Here is a 14,378-nt window from a genome sequence, read left to right on the forward strand (position 1 = left end):
TGGTGAATTCTCTCACCCTCCCATGCTTCTGACTGTACTCAGTGCTTAAATAAATAAATAAATAAATCTTAAAAAAAACCCAAAAAACCTAACCATTTGTTTACTGGAAGTTTCTGGAAGCTGTATCAATTCTGAACTGCTGAAGAAATGACATTCAGAGAGCGGGAAAGGAAGAAAAGGAGGTGAAAAAGGGCAGGCCTCTGGGTCTGGTCCCTGACTCGGCTGGAGCCTGAGAACAGGGCCGCGGTGCCTGGCAACAGAGACCTGCTCCTGGAAGCCCGAAGGCACCAGCCCTGGGAGTGGAAAATAGCCTGTGTCCTTGTAGTTGCCAAAAATTCCTATATGGACAGTGGAATAGCTGCCAGACACAAATAATAAAGGTGTTGGCAACAAAGATCTAAATGTTAACCAGCAAGCTGTTGGGAGCTCTGTATGTGGCTACCAGGCGGTACTTAAGGGAAGTTCATTCCCAACTTAATGAGGGAAGTTCATTCCCAACTTAATGAGGGGAGTTCATTCCGGTAAAGCCGACTAGGAAGCGCCTGCTGTGCTGCACTCCAGGGCGAGTTTTACTCATTCACTCACTCACTCGTCCATTCCCTGGGTTCCTACTAACACCTACCAGTGCCAGCGGATACCACTGTGCACTGATAAAGTTCAAGACAGGCATGGTCCCTGTGTTAAGGGAGTCCAGGAGGCAGGGGTATTGAACAAAGTATCACACTAATTAATGTATAATTACAAACTGAGATAAGTTCTCCGAAGACTAGAATAAATCCTATGGGAGAATACAAGAAAATGGAAGTTTATACAAAAAGTTCTTTATGAGTTGTGTGTTTTTTACACTTGATCTTAGCCAAAAGGCCGAGAAGCGATTGAGTTGTGTGTTTTTTAAACTACAATTTCGTAAGGTTCTTTCATCAACAATTTAAATAAAGTGATACAACCTTGTTTCTGAAGCCATAGTAGAAACTAATATCTTATTTGTACTTCCACTCAGTTTTGTTAAATTTAATCTAAATTATGTGGTCTTATATCTAAAATAGAAATCTATATACCACTGGAAATATAATGGTTACTAATTAGCCCATCACTGGCCTTTTTGTGAAGAATTTTTCATATTTACAAAGAACACTCATCTCTAGTTTATCTGTTTTTCAGTCTAGATTTCTAGACATCAGAGTCCCTTAAGGGGGAACACACTTAAACAACAAAAAGAATTTGGCCAGTTTTACAGAATAAAGGCACCAAATTAAATCTCTCAGCTACTAAATATGATAATCAATGTATCCTATCTGGACACGATCCATTCATAACTATAACAACGAAGGAAAATCTTCTAATCTGTCATGCTCACGCACTTATGATATTGTTGGGAAAATCTTTTTAAAAGTCAGAGCATAGGAACAGACTATTCTGAAACCATTTCCAGGGACAGGGTTTGTTTAAACAAAACGTATTAAGTGAAACCAGCTGCATTAAGGGTCAATGCCATCGGAAGCGGAATTCTAAATCCACCCACTTCATCGTGTCGGGTAATTATTCCTCCCTGTTGATACAGGCGGAACCTGCGATGGCCGGCGAGCCATGGGCAGCGTGGCAAGGAACAGTCACCCGTGGACCAAGGGTGTGGTGTCAGTGGCTGCTCGAAAGAAGCCCTTGGGTGGCACCAGTGAGCCCAGCCAGCCGATTCTTCTGTACCACTCATCACCTCAAGTGCTGGAGAATGTGAAGAGAGCTGCTCTTTTGCGGGTACCAGGACAGAGGGGCCCTGCAGTCAGAAATAATCAGCATCTTCTGCCAGAGGGTGGCCTAACGATGCTTGCACACAATGGATGGCTCAAAACTCCATTAATTAGAAAGAGGCTCTCTCTGGAAACTAAAACAGAGCTCAAGAAATATGGAGCCTGGATCACAACCGAGGATTCATTATTCAAAATCATTTTCCTTAACTTATAACCAAAACACAAGGTTAGAAGCTTGGTCGTTTGAAGACTTCTAGTGGCAACAAATCTGGGTAACCCATGCTGAAGCCATGTTGTAGGGTAAGGTAAAAGTATCAGGCTTTTCTGCCCTCCTGCCATTAGGACAGATGAGGGAACCCTGTGGTCCTGAGTGCATGCCTAATGGCGGGCACCTGAGTGGGTACACCTGGGCTGAGAGGCTGAGTTTATAAGGGCGGCATCACGGGGATGCCAGCAGAAGCCAAGAACGAGCAGAAGCCGAGAGAAGAAGAAGAGAAGCAGAGAGAATGCCAGAGAGGCACAGAGAGTGAGGATTTGCTGGGGGCTGGGAGGAGAGCCAGCCTCCCGGCCCCCCCGGCACCCCTGCCTGCCATATGCCTGGTAAATCTAAATAAAAGACCTGCAAAACCACTGAGGACTCTGACTCCTCCTTTACCTGGTCTGCTGGGTCAGAAAACCTGCCCTGTGCCCCTTCCTGCCCTTACACATGTGGTCACCAGTTTTGAAAAAGCGTTACCCAATGTACCACCAGTATAGCCAGTAAGGGCTGTAATCAAAACAGTGCACTTGAGAAATGCGGCCATTAATCATTTTATTTTGGAAACCAATTAGGGGATGATGAAGGAAGAAAAAACAGTGATTCATTTGTTTTGATGAAATCTGGCTTTCGAAAGATAGAACAGGCCAGGAAACACACACATTTCCATGGTCTAAGGTATCTTAAACTTGGCCTTAAAAAAAAAAAGATTCTGCCTAAGCTCATGCAATGAATAAAATAAATCAGCTAGTTCATAAAACAAAGTCTTTTGACGATAACATTCTGCTAATTTTATGGTTTTAAGTCCACAGGTAAAAAGAAAAAAAGACCTAAGAGCAGGCATAAACTCTGCAGTGTGAAGCACTTACATCAACAAGAGAATAATACACCATGATCCAATGTCATCTGCAGGGTAATGGTGACTTAGGTTGGAAGCCGCATTCATTAGCCGGGTTTGCCTGCATCTAAACAACAGGCGAAGTCTAGTACTAACATTCAAATCAAAAAAAGCAATTAACAATGCAGCTGGTATGGGTTCGTTGTTTCCCTGAAGAAATAGTTTAAAATTTCTAAAATGCATGGAGAGGACAAGAAAAACAATGTCCTGAAAGGCATCAAGAAACCCCCAATGAGGTGGGCGTCCCCGGTTACAAAGTCCACCATAATCCAGTACTAAACAAAGCCTGAGTACTGAGAAGCTGAGCGCGAACCCCCAGAAGGTGCTGGACTTGGCCTGAGTGCATTCTGGTGAAAATGCGGCGCTGAGCTCAGAAGTAAACCCAGGCCAGTGTCTCCTCCCGGGTGGAGATGCTATTCTGGTTTCCACTGCATTTCTTACTTCCATTCCTCAAGACAGATTTGGGTTTAAGTCCAGGATCAGCTGTAAATTGTCTGTGATTCCAGGTAAATGAATACACCTCTTTGGGTCTTTCTGATGACTTCTCAAATTTTAAACCTTTTTTCTTGGGGTCATTTCCCTTCCTGAAATAGAACATCCTTGGGCATGTCATGTAGTGATAAATTCTCAGTGGTAAAGTCCCTTTGTCTTCATTTATCAGAAAATGTCTGAAAATCATTCTCATTCTTAAAAGTTTCAAGGTTCCATGACTCTAAGCTGACTGCTATTTTTTCCGCCTCTTTTGGATTCTACCATGTCTTAGAGATGCCCTTCTACAAGGGCTTCTGCTTCCACTGCAGGAAAGTCAGTCATCATTCTAATTGTTGTTCCTTTGTTGGGAATCTGTCCTTTCAGAATCTTTTATCTTTGACATTCTATAGGCTCGCAGGTTTTCTTTTCTTTTCCTTTTGAGGGTTTTCAGACTTGATGACCTTCCTGAAGCTGACGACCAACCTTCTGGGACCCTGCCCTGGATTCTATGCTCAGGGCATGTGCCTACCCAGGGCCTAACAACCATATTCTGAGTTTTGAGTTAGGGTCCCGGGTTCCCGACCTAATCAGCTCCAAGCCCATATTCAGGGTTTGCATGGACCTCTTTCCCAGGTCTGTTCTGAAAGTGGATGCACCAGCAGTGTGGGCACAGGCCAGGGGTGCTCGCAAGCGGCACATTTGGGAGAGTGTGAACAGTGCTTAGATACGCGGGCTGGAATGTCTATACGTGTGCGGGAGACTCCTCACCACACAGTTCATTGATAAAGCTGGGGAGCAAGGGAAGAGCTCTGGGTCACAGACCAGGGTCTCGCCCCGGCCTTCTGCCACATGTCAGTGTGGAACTTTGTGGAGTCCAAGAACTCTAAATTTAAGCCTGGCCCTGGAGGTGGGTATGAAGGTATATTTGTCAACACAGAAGTACAGAACATATTTTAACAGCTTGTTACACTTGGGACTTTTAAATGTTACGTGGCTCTCTGTTTATACTGCTGCACTAGTCTCCACGAGGTGCAGGGAAGTGTGCTTGTTTATCACAAACATCCTCACCCGCTGTCTCTTTCAGGATCGCTTCTTTCCCATTCCCCGTAGCATTTTCTTCCAGAACTCCAGTTAACCCTAAGTGGGGCCCTCTTGCCATAACCTTGGTTTTTAACCTCGCGGATTTTCCATGTCGTGTCTGTCTATCCTGCAGTCTGTAATACTTGTTCAGATTTATCTTTCACTTATTTCTCTTTTCAGTGCTATCGCTTATGATATTTAACCTCACCTTGAATTTATTTCAGTGATTATGCTTTTCACTTCTGCACATATTTGGTTTTTAAAATAAATTTGTCTGGTTATTTTTTATGGTATCTTTTTCTTTACTCATATTTTCAATTCCTTCTTTTGTTTCCTCAAAAGCACTAAATGAATTTTATTCTATCTCCAATATTTTCAATGCCTGAAATCTTTATTTTATATATTTTTTACATTATTTTTCATTTGTGCATGATGTATGCATTTTCATCTTGGTTATAGTCCCCATACAACTCACACCCCCTTCGTTTTGATCCTACTCCCTTCCCCCCACCCCCCGTAGTGTGTCTCTGGTTTATAGTTGCCTGTTGATTTTTATTTTCACTTTATTATAATTATTCTAATTAGTCTTTTTCCTGGTCCCTTATTTAAGTTTTCTAAATTCCTGCTACAAGAGAGACCATCCAGTATTTAGAGGTGAGGGTTTACTCTTGTTTCAATTGACTCCTGTGCATGACATATTTTTTCTGTTTCAGGTGGGGGAAGGAGGATCTGTTTTCTTTTATGGTGTGTTCCCATTAGTTGGAATGACCTATGAGAACTCTGAGTCCAGAGAAGACTTCAATTTTCTTCTGCCAAGTGCCTAGAGACTCTAAAAATCTAAAACTAAAGGTCCACTTTAAGTCAAATCCAACTTGAAGTTATTGGGGGCCACACACATAGTATAAAATCATTTCCCAGTGGAAGCTGGTCAGGAACCACAAACTCTCCCATGTCATTTTTTTTTCCTTTGCCCTATACCCAAATCCTGAGGTGAAACATCGTTTCCTTGCTGCTTGATCCATGTGTCCGCCTCTCTCAAATCTTGGCTTCACAAGAAATGTTCTTGGCTCACTGACCCCTTTCTCCACTCTAAGAGCCCCAAGCCTGTCCCAGATACACTACTCCCTCCACTGCACAGTTCTCGGGCAGAGGGACATTGTGTGCACCAATGGGTGTGACACGATGAAAAAGACACCTGACTTCTGCACTGTTCTAATCAGGAATGGGTAACTTGAATCTAAACATAAGTAAATATCACACAAACTCAAATTGACAGAAATTCTATAAGGTTACCAGGCCACATTCTTTAAAAATATCAGTGTTATATGAGAAACATAGAGTACAGTAGATTAACAACAACAAATTAACACAACAAATTAACACAATTCAAGATCCTGGACTGAATCCTGCACAAACGAGGGCATTAGTGGGAAAATGAAGGGGCATTAGTGAGAAAAATGAAGTACAGCTGTAGACTAAATAAAATTATTGTTGTCAAACTTAAATTTCCTAAAGTTGATAACTATACCATAGTTAAAGATGAGAATATCCTTGTTCTAAGGAAATACACTGAAAGCAATAAAGCACAAAGGGACAAAACGTTATAACCTAATCTCAACTGACCCAGAGAAAACAAATTTTACAGAATACACACACACACACACACACACACACACACACACACACATGTGCGCGCATGTGAAGAATCATAAAACAGATTTAATGGGGCAACCTGTTAAAAACTGATAAATCAAAGTAAAGGTCATGTGGGAATTCTTGTAAATTGTAAGTTTGCATTAGCAAACTGCATTGATCAGTGAGGACCCCGAAACTCCATGTTACCTCTAAAATTCTGCTAAGGAACAGGTGAAGAAATAACAGAGAGTACTATACCTACTTGTGACAGAAAAACCACATGAGAACATCATTCCCATCCTAACAAGAAAAAACTAGATAATCTATAAAACCTTGATTTTTCTTAACTTCTCCTGAACTACTCAGAGAGCTGAGGTCACAAGGTAACCAAGTGAACTGAATTCTAAAGAGTGCCAAGTCCCCCCGAGGAGCTAAGACATGCAAGCTGTGTGACCTTTCAAGAGCGCAGGATAAAGAGGTGGATGCCATTAAATTAGTCAGGAAAAAACAGCTTTAATTTTAATGAATTCTTATAAAGTCACGAATGACCTGGTAATCCCATGGAGGCCCAGACGTGAGGGGTTGTCTGAACTCACTTGCAAGCTCCCTCCGGTGGGGCCTCTACCAGGTGCTGGTGAGACAGCCCGGGAGCAGAACAGACTGGAGAGAGCACCCTCAATACTGAGCTGCAATGAAAGTGTGACCACTTTCTAGATCCTTCTCTCAGACAACGCAAAAGCCCTGCTCACTCGGGGAAGGGCAAGGAACTTTCCCTGCCCCTGGAACACGGGTAAAGATCTATGGATTCTGGTGGTGAGGTACAAAGTCTTTGTGTGCTAGATCCTACGCTGGCAGAAGTACGTATCTTCTGCCCCCCGGGAGGCAGGAACAGGGGACATTCCATCCCACCCAAGACCCCTGCCCCTTCTCCACTCCATGGCACATGGAGGGCAGGCACACGGGCCATGAGTAAGCTCCTGGGACCAGGACGCTCCCTGCTCCCCCACCAAGAGTCTGACTCCAAGAAAAAAAGCAAAGAGCAAGTCATCGCCAGGTAAGAGACACAGGTACAAGGGATACAGAGGCAGGTCAGCAAAAGGACGGAGAAAAGAAATAGTGTGTGAGCATTATCAAAAGAGATGACGTGATGGTGACACAGACCAGAACAAGGAACGTGAAGGGCAGAGAGGAAGGTTAAAAACCGCAAAGGGTCCATTCAACAAACAGGCACAACAACCCTACGTGTGTGTGAGTGTGTCTGATAACAGCACTTCGAAATATAAAAATAATAAAGCCAGAAACAGTAATTTAGTCTTTCATTCTGACTAGCCATTTCTTCCCTTTTCCTCCAACATTATTGGTCCAAATTATTTTCACTTATTAAGTTACTATGTGATAACTAGCTTTTAAAGCTAATGACTGCTTTCAAAATAAGCCATATTTTCACTGTACGACTGTTTGTGTTGGCAAAGTAACTTACATGCCCTTCCATGACAAGCTGGCAGAGATGTTTACGGCACCAGGGGAGGAGGAAATGACGTAAGAGGAGCTCCATCCAGAAGAAAGAAGTAGAAGGCCCAGCCCTTCCATCACTGCAGAGTGTGGAGAGAGGAAGAAGCAAACAGCCACACAGTGTGTCATCACCACCACCGCCACCACCCCCCCCCCCGCCCCTGCACACTTCTGAGGGCAGACGTGCTGCAGCCGTCAGGGGCCAGTCAGGGACAGAAACCAGACCAACAATTGGAACAGGGAAAACTGCATATAAAGAGGTGTCAGCCAACACAACGGCCACGAGGGCGCTCTGTTTTCCCAGATTCTCCATTTGTCTAACTGGCACAACAAATTATGGGGCCGAATGGACTGGCAAAGTTGTCCATTACATTGCCTGGCAAAGGACTGGCAAAGCTGTTTACATCTCCCCGGGGCCCGGACTCTGAGCTGCGCTTTCCCCACTCACAAGCCAAGCCAGGATCTCCCCGCCCCAAACCCACCAGGACCAGTACCAGACAACCAGGGCCGAGGGAGAGAAAACACAGAAGGAACTAGGAACTTAGACGAGCCTTCCCTTCAGCCCAAGGATGGGACTCAGAGCGCTGCAGAGGGCACGGCTGCACACACACACTCGCACACACAGCCACTACCGGCATGACGCAGCGGGGCCCCTGGGAGTGGCCGCGCGGATGGAGAAACCTTGCAAGGCTGTGAGCAGCTGCAGCTGGGGCCGCAGCCCCTCGGTGTCCTGAACACAGCCCACTGAGGACCAGCGCCAGGAGGAGGCCTCTCCGCCCCTCTTAACCGAGTCTAGCATTCAGCCAGCTGACAGAGGCGAGGTTACAGGATTCAAATCCCACGCCACAAAGCAGGGCAGAGAACAGATGTGCAGATGAGGGGCAACATGTGGCTAACTGGCAGCTGGAGGTCAGGGCTGGAGGCTAACAGGTACTGAGAGGGAGAGGGAAATAATGGGGCTTTTGCCCCAGTTCCTGATGGAAACTCTGGGAGATCACCTTGCGGCTGCAACCTCCCACCACCAGCACTGGACAGCACGGAACCAAGCAGAGGCGGGGCGGGCACGACTCCAGCACGGTTCCCTTACGTGTGTGGTAAGAGGAGCGTGGCCTTCCTTTCTGCCCTGCGAGCAGCAACCAAGCCTGCTAAGGAGCCAGGCCTGCTAAGGAGCTCAGCGGGAAGGCTAAGCCAGGGCTGTCTCCTGGACCTGGTGGTGGCAAAGAAGAAAACGCAGGTTGCAAGTTACCCCTCAGGGGACACCTGCACAAAGGGCCGGGAGAGCAGGCGAGCACGGCCAAGTACCCTCCTCGTCCCCTAAGAGCTCATAAGCCCCCAAGACACCCAGAAGCTCTTTTTTAATGGGAAACAGCGGGGGGAGGGTAGGAAACCCTCCAAAGGGACCCAAAAGTTAGTATTTAAACCAAAGAAATCTGAGACCTATGAATAGGCTGATTAAAACACCTCCTCTTGCTTCTCCCCACTACAAGACAGCAACTTACAAGGAAGCCCTATGGGTGGTTTTATTTATTTTTTAAAAGAGTTATTTATTTATTTATACAAGAACCGGGGTACAGGCCAAATGCACAGGAGGGTGAGAGGATTCACCAGAAACAGAGCGGGGAACAGAACAGGCAGACTGATGAAATACACTGCTGAGAGGAGCAGCGGGCAGGACAGGAGAGGTCTGCTGCGCCATGTGGGACCCACGCTGCAGAGGCTGCGGACAGTTTCACAGCACGGCACTCAACCACCTGCGCCACCAGGGGAGGCCCTATGGGTGATTTCAAAGGCACAGTATCTCTGCAGAATGCAAACCTGTGGCCCCACTACGTTCCCATGTGTCTGAAAAGGGGGAGCAAAACACACATACACACACACACACACACACACACACACACACACACACACACCCCTACCTTGAATGATCTATTACATCCCATCATGCCACTGCTAGGTAAGCCTCTCTCTGCATGCCATTAAACCGCATACCAACCAAACCATGGCATTCTGCTGTTTATGACAGCCACCCTCATTTGACAGGCTTTTTAAATGAGATATGTACTTTTTAGAGTTAATTAAGGTAGCTCTGGAAAAATCCAAAAGAAACTAGCAAGGTGTTAAGTCCTTACTTTTTACTGGACACTTCCTCTAGTTGCTTTAATTCCTGTGTGAATGTTTACTTTAAAAATACACATGTCCAAACTTCCAGGCCGTGCATCTTAAATTCTCTCCTTAAAAGCCATCCCTGGGGCCTCCCTGGTGGCTCAAGGGGTTAAGATATAACCTGCAAAGCTGTCCGCAGCCTCTGCAGCACGAGTTCGATCCCCAGCCAGGAAGCTACCCACACAGCGCAGCAGACCTTTCCTGTCTCCCCGCTGCTCCCCTCAGCAGTGTACTTCAGTCTGCCTGTTCTGTTCCCCACTTTGTCTCTAGTGAATCCTCTCACCCCCCACACTTCTGGCCTGTACCCCAGTTCTTGTATGCATAAATAAACAAATCTTTAAAAAAAAAAAAAGCCATCCCTGTCATTCCCAATTTGAGGGAAGAACTTAAATTCCTACCTGGACACAGTTTAATTCCAACCAAGAGCCTTAATTCACAGCTATTTAAATTCAGATGTAGCCTACTGCTCAGCCACTTTGCATTTTGGGGTATATCTTTTTGCCCCGTTCTCCCCACGTCTTCGTGAACAGGCAAGGTGAAGGATGCCACCCCGGGGCAGTGAGCTAACTGCTGGGCCACTGCCCCACAAGGGTGGACGACCACCACCTCCAACAGCCAGTCCCGGAGGGGTGGGAAGGCGCCCACAGGCCTGGCGCCGCACACGAGTGTGCTCCTGGCAAGCGGGGACCTCCACCCCCGGGGCGTGGAGCTGCAGGAGCCACGGGGGACACCCTGCGTTCTCTGAATGGTTCACACTTTCATGTTCCCGGCAAGGGGGAACCTGAGCGAGGCGTGCCTGCCGGAGAACGCAGTGCACTGAGGCTGTGTCTTATGCCTAAGGACGGTGCCCGGTGAGAAGACGTCCTTGTTCCGGCTGCCGTGAGCCTGTGGGCGAGTGCTAGGCGGCTGGTGAAACGGAGTGGGGAGGGCGGAGCGGGTGTCACGCTGATAAATCTCGGCGAGGGATACATAGGTTACTCTCTGCACAACTTTCTATCTGTTTGAAAATTTTCATAATAAAATTAAGAAACTAATAGGTCCTCTTGATAAACGCACTCCGTCCTTCGCAGCATCCTCAGGGAAGGAAGGGCCACAACATCCTGTGAAGCCAAAGCAGCTGCGTCTCAGCAAGGACGGCCAGGCCAGCGCCACGGGGGCTGCGCGCGGGCCGGGCTAGCGCTTGGTGCCCTCTGTCTCCGCACCCTCTCGGTCGCTGTCATCACCACTCCCACGTCACAGGAGTCAGAGCCAAAGCTTCAGAGGACAATCCAGTGGCCGTGTGTTCCCATGTGAGTAGGAGGGAGCCAGGATTTAAATCTAGGTAGCCTACACTCTACACTACCAGTCTCTTCAAAGTTGGGTCAGGACTCAATCTTGGCCATGAAATCCACTAGTTAGCCAGCATTTTTAAAAGTGAAAATAGAAAATAGCATTATGCTCCATAAAAGGGGTGTTAGTTCAGACTTTCTTCAGAAACAGACCCGGAAACACAGTGTCAGCAGACTATGTCTTCCTCATGCAGGTCACGGTGTTTGAAAGCCACTGCATTATTCTGTATTTTTCTGCAAATTCTGTATTGTTCTCCTCTTTCATTTCCTGTCCAGAAACCTCCCTGCTGAGGAGGCCAGAGGGGGAAAAAAGGCAATGCACTTACAGGGTTAAGGGAAAAATTCCACTGGGAATTCGCTAATCTCAGAAGAAGCTGAAATAATATACATACAAACAGATAATAAAGCAGCTGGCAAATCTGCTAATATAAAAGACATTTTTGAGTAGGAATTTGGATAACCCCCTTGATGTCTGTGATGGCAAGAGGTTATCTGCAACTCTGTCAAGATACCACTGTAAATTTCAAGCTGAACTAGTACCTACACAGTCAGTGTAAAATGAAATGAAAAGATTCCCCTCTGCTGATTCTTCTCCGCTGAAACTCCCAAAGCGTGTCAACATGACTGAAGGTCAAGAAGGACCCAAGAGAAGCACACTGGCATTCCCCTGCAGCCCAGAGCAGCTGGGGTGGGGAGCAGGGTGACTCCACACTGGGCAAGTGAATAGGGAAAGAATATTCTAATAGCGCCCCCCACCCCCAAACCAAGCACCCAACTGGATGTCCTCTATGAACAGGCTGCACAGGGAAAGTGAAGGAAAACCATCATTCCACACGGGTCGGAGGCCCGCCATTAAAGGAAGGTTTTTTCCTGTGAATTAATCTGCCCATTACCAAATGAAGTCATAGGAAGAAAGTACTATGTCTTTAAACTCACAGCTATTTTTCATTCCAAGTTTCTGTTTGAGGCCATTCCTGCTCTCTGGGGATCGCGCTGACTCACTGCATCTTCAGAATGACGCAAGTGAGCTTCTCTGCACAACTGCAGGACAGACTGCGTGTGTCCAGCCCGCTGCCTGCGGAGCCGACCCATCCATCAGGCCCTGTTCGTAGACTCCCCGGGCCTGGGCAGGTGATGAGGAAGTTCTCCCGGGCTGGGGACTGCCTTCAGCTGGGGAAACAGCGCCCAGATTTTCTAAATCTTTTCGGAACTCGCCTCTTCCGGAACTTGTATCCACCTTCACTTGCCCACAGGGAGTCCAATCAACGTTCCTGGGCTTACTTGCTCATGTGCTAAGAACGGGAACCAGAAATCTAGTTCAAATTCTCCCATGCGGGTATCCCACGCAAGTGGAGTTACCGCTAGTCTTTTTATGTAGAAAAGTAAAAGAAAAAAGAAAACTCGTAGGGTGTGTGAGCGCCACTTCAATGACCCATGCTCTCCTACCCATTGTCAGAAATAACGGCTAGCTAGCTAGAGCTCAGTATTTCTTCCCACCTGAGTAGACGCCCTGAATGGCTCGCTGAACCCCTTAAATCAGCCCCCAGCTGCACTCACCAGCAGTGAGTACAAGCGGTAACCAACAGGGCTGGCACGGCAGGCCATCCTCCCAGCCATCAGGAAAGAAGAGCACCCGTGCTGGGCGCACGCCAGGCTCGAGGAGCATCGGGAGCAGGGCAGGACGATCACAGCCCACCCTGCACAGAACTCAAGGTCTAGTGAAAGAGGGAGGCTTTCAATAACTGCTATCCCAGTGGGGTGGGCTGTAAGGGTGGAAAGTGCCAGAGAATCTGACTGAGACTGGAAAGGTCCCCGTGAAAGCAACATGCACTGTCAGGCCTGGTGGGGTCAGCAGGAAGAGGAATGCTGCAGACGTGGGAAGGGTGGGGAGGGGGCAGTTCACCTAGAAAAGGCAGCTGGCAAGGCCTGAAGCAAGGAAGGGCCTGGAACAGTATAACCACGGAGTGTGCAGAGTCCCACACTACAGCTGTCCGAGGTCCCACCTGGAGACTGGCTCAATACACCCGAGGTAAACAAGGCTGTATCCGAGCCTGGGCCCAGGTAACCTGAGCGTCCTGGTTCACTGTATGTCCAAAGGGCCTACAGCTGCCTTCCTAAAATGGACAAACCAAAACTAGAAGATAAGCCAACATAAAATGTGTCTTTGCAAAAAGCAGTTTACATTTAGGGTTGATCATTTTCACTGTTCTTTTGAGAACATTCAAATTATAAAATTTGAAGGCACCCCTGGGTCAACAAACAACTATGAACCAGAGACACACTTTGGGGGGGGGCGGGGAAAGGAGGGATTGGGGTCAAAATTAGGGGGTTGCAATTGTACGGGGAATTAAAAAAAATAAAAAGGCACCCCTGGTGCCTGAAAGCAGTGTGGGCTCTGCTAACACGGCCGAACATAATAAAACCTCTTGTAACCAAGCTAAATGTTGGGCTTTGCCAGTAGTAGCTCTCAAAATAAGTGCAACTTCACCATATTTCTAATTTATCTTTATCAAGGCATCAGCCACCTAAAGCATCAAGAGCATGAGCCTGCTTTAAAGCCCAGGTAGATTCCGGCCCAGCTGGTCACTCACAGGGTGTCTCCACACAGCTCACTGCTGTTCTCACAGTGGCCATGTTGCTTAGCTGGAGCATTTCCCCACCAAATGCACCACTTTGGATCCACTTCTGTCAATTTCTCAGCTCCCCTTTCCCGCGCAGAAAGGATTAAACAGTATTAGTCCTCTCGTGACTTACTAGCTGGGACCAAAGTGTTCCACATATCTGGAACTTCACTGACGTTGTTTTGAGGTGAAAATGAACAGCATCCGGCCGTGAATCAGCGAGCTCCACATAAAGTAAAAAATGGCGGAGGCCAGCAAAGAGGCAGAGGAGGATGGAATTTTTATAGTAAACAACGTCGCCACTGTGAATAATGACTGTTACTAAAATGTGCTGCTGCTTTTCCAGTATCTCCTCTTTCCCCCTCTGTTGATCTTTGTTGCCATAACTACTTTGAATCATCTTAACAAACTGCATGTGCGTCTCCAGGGCTGTTAATGCCACTTCTGCTCCAGAATGACTTTCATTCACCTGGCAGCTGCTTAGGCCAAAGCCTTTATCACGTCACGGGGTGGGGTGGGGGGGCTGTTTTGTGAACAAGTAATTAGAAATCAATTCTTAGGTTTTTTAAAATGTCTCAGTTGTCATCAATATAATATTTAAATCTCAATCATAATTCTCAATAATTAGAAACCATTTTTCTTCCCTATATGCCACAAACTGTTTTTGTT

At 46.8% G+C, this 14,378-nt stretch overlaps 1 protein-coding gene and 1 pseudogene across 2 annotated transcripts in view; both read right to left on the bottom strand.

Moving 5' to 3' along the window:
• Positions 1-14,378, bottom strand: part of ABL1 (ABL proto-oncogene 1, non-receptor tyrosine kinase) — a 99,016-nt gene that overhangs the window by 49,988 nt on the left and 34,650 nt on the right. The gene's annotated exons all lie outside the window — the stretch shown is intronic.
• Positions 711-876, bottom strand: LOC119233225 (U2 spliceosomal RNA; annotated as a pseudogene).

Source organism: Talpa occidentalis, unplaced genomic scaffold (assembly GCF_014898055.3).
Source record: "Talpa occidentalis isolate TD23 unplaced genomic scaffold, MPIMG_talOcc4v2.1 talOcc4.7, whole genome shotgun sequence".
In the NCBI taxonomy this organism is placed as follows: domain Eukaryota; kingdom Metazoa; phylum Chordata; class Mammalia; order Eulipotyphla; family Talpidae; genus Talpa; species Talpa occidentalis.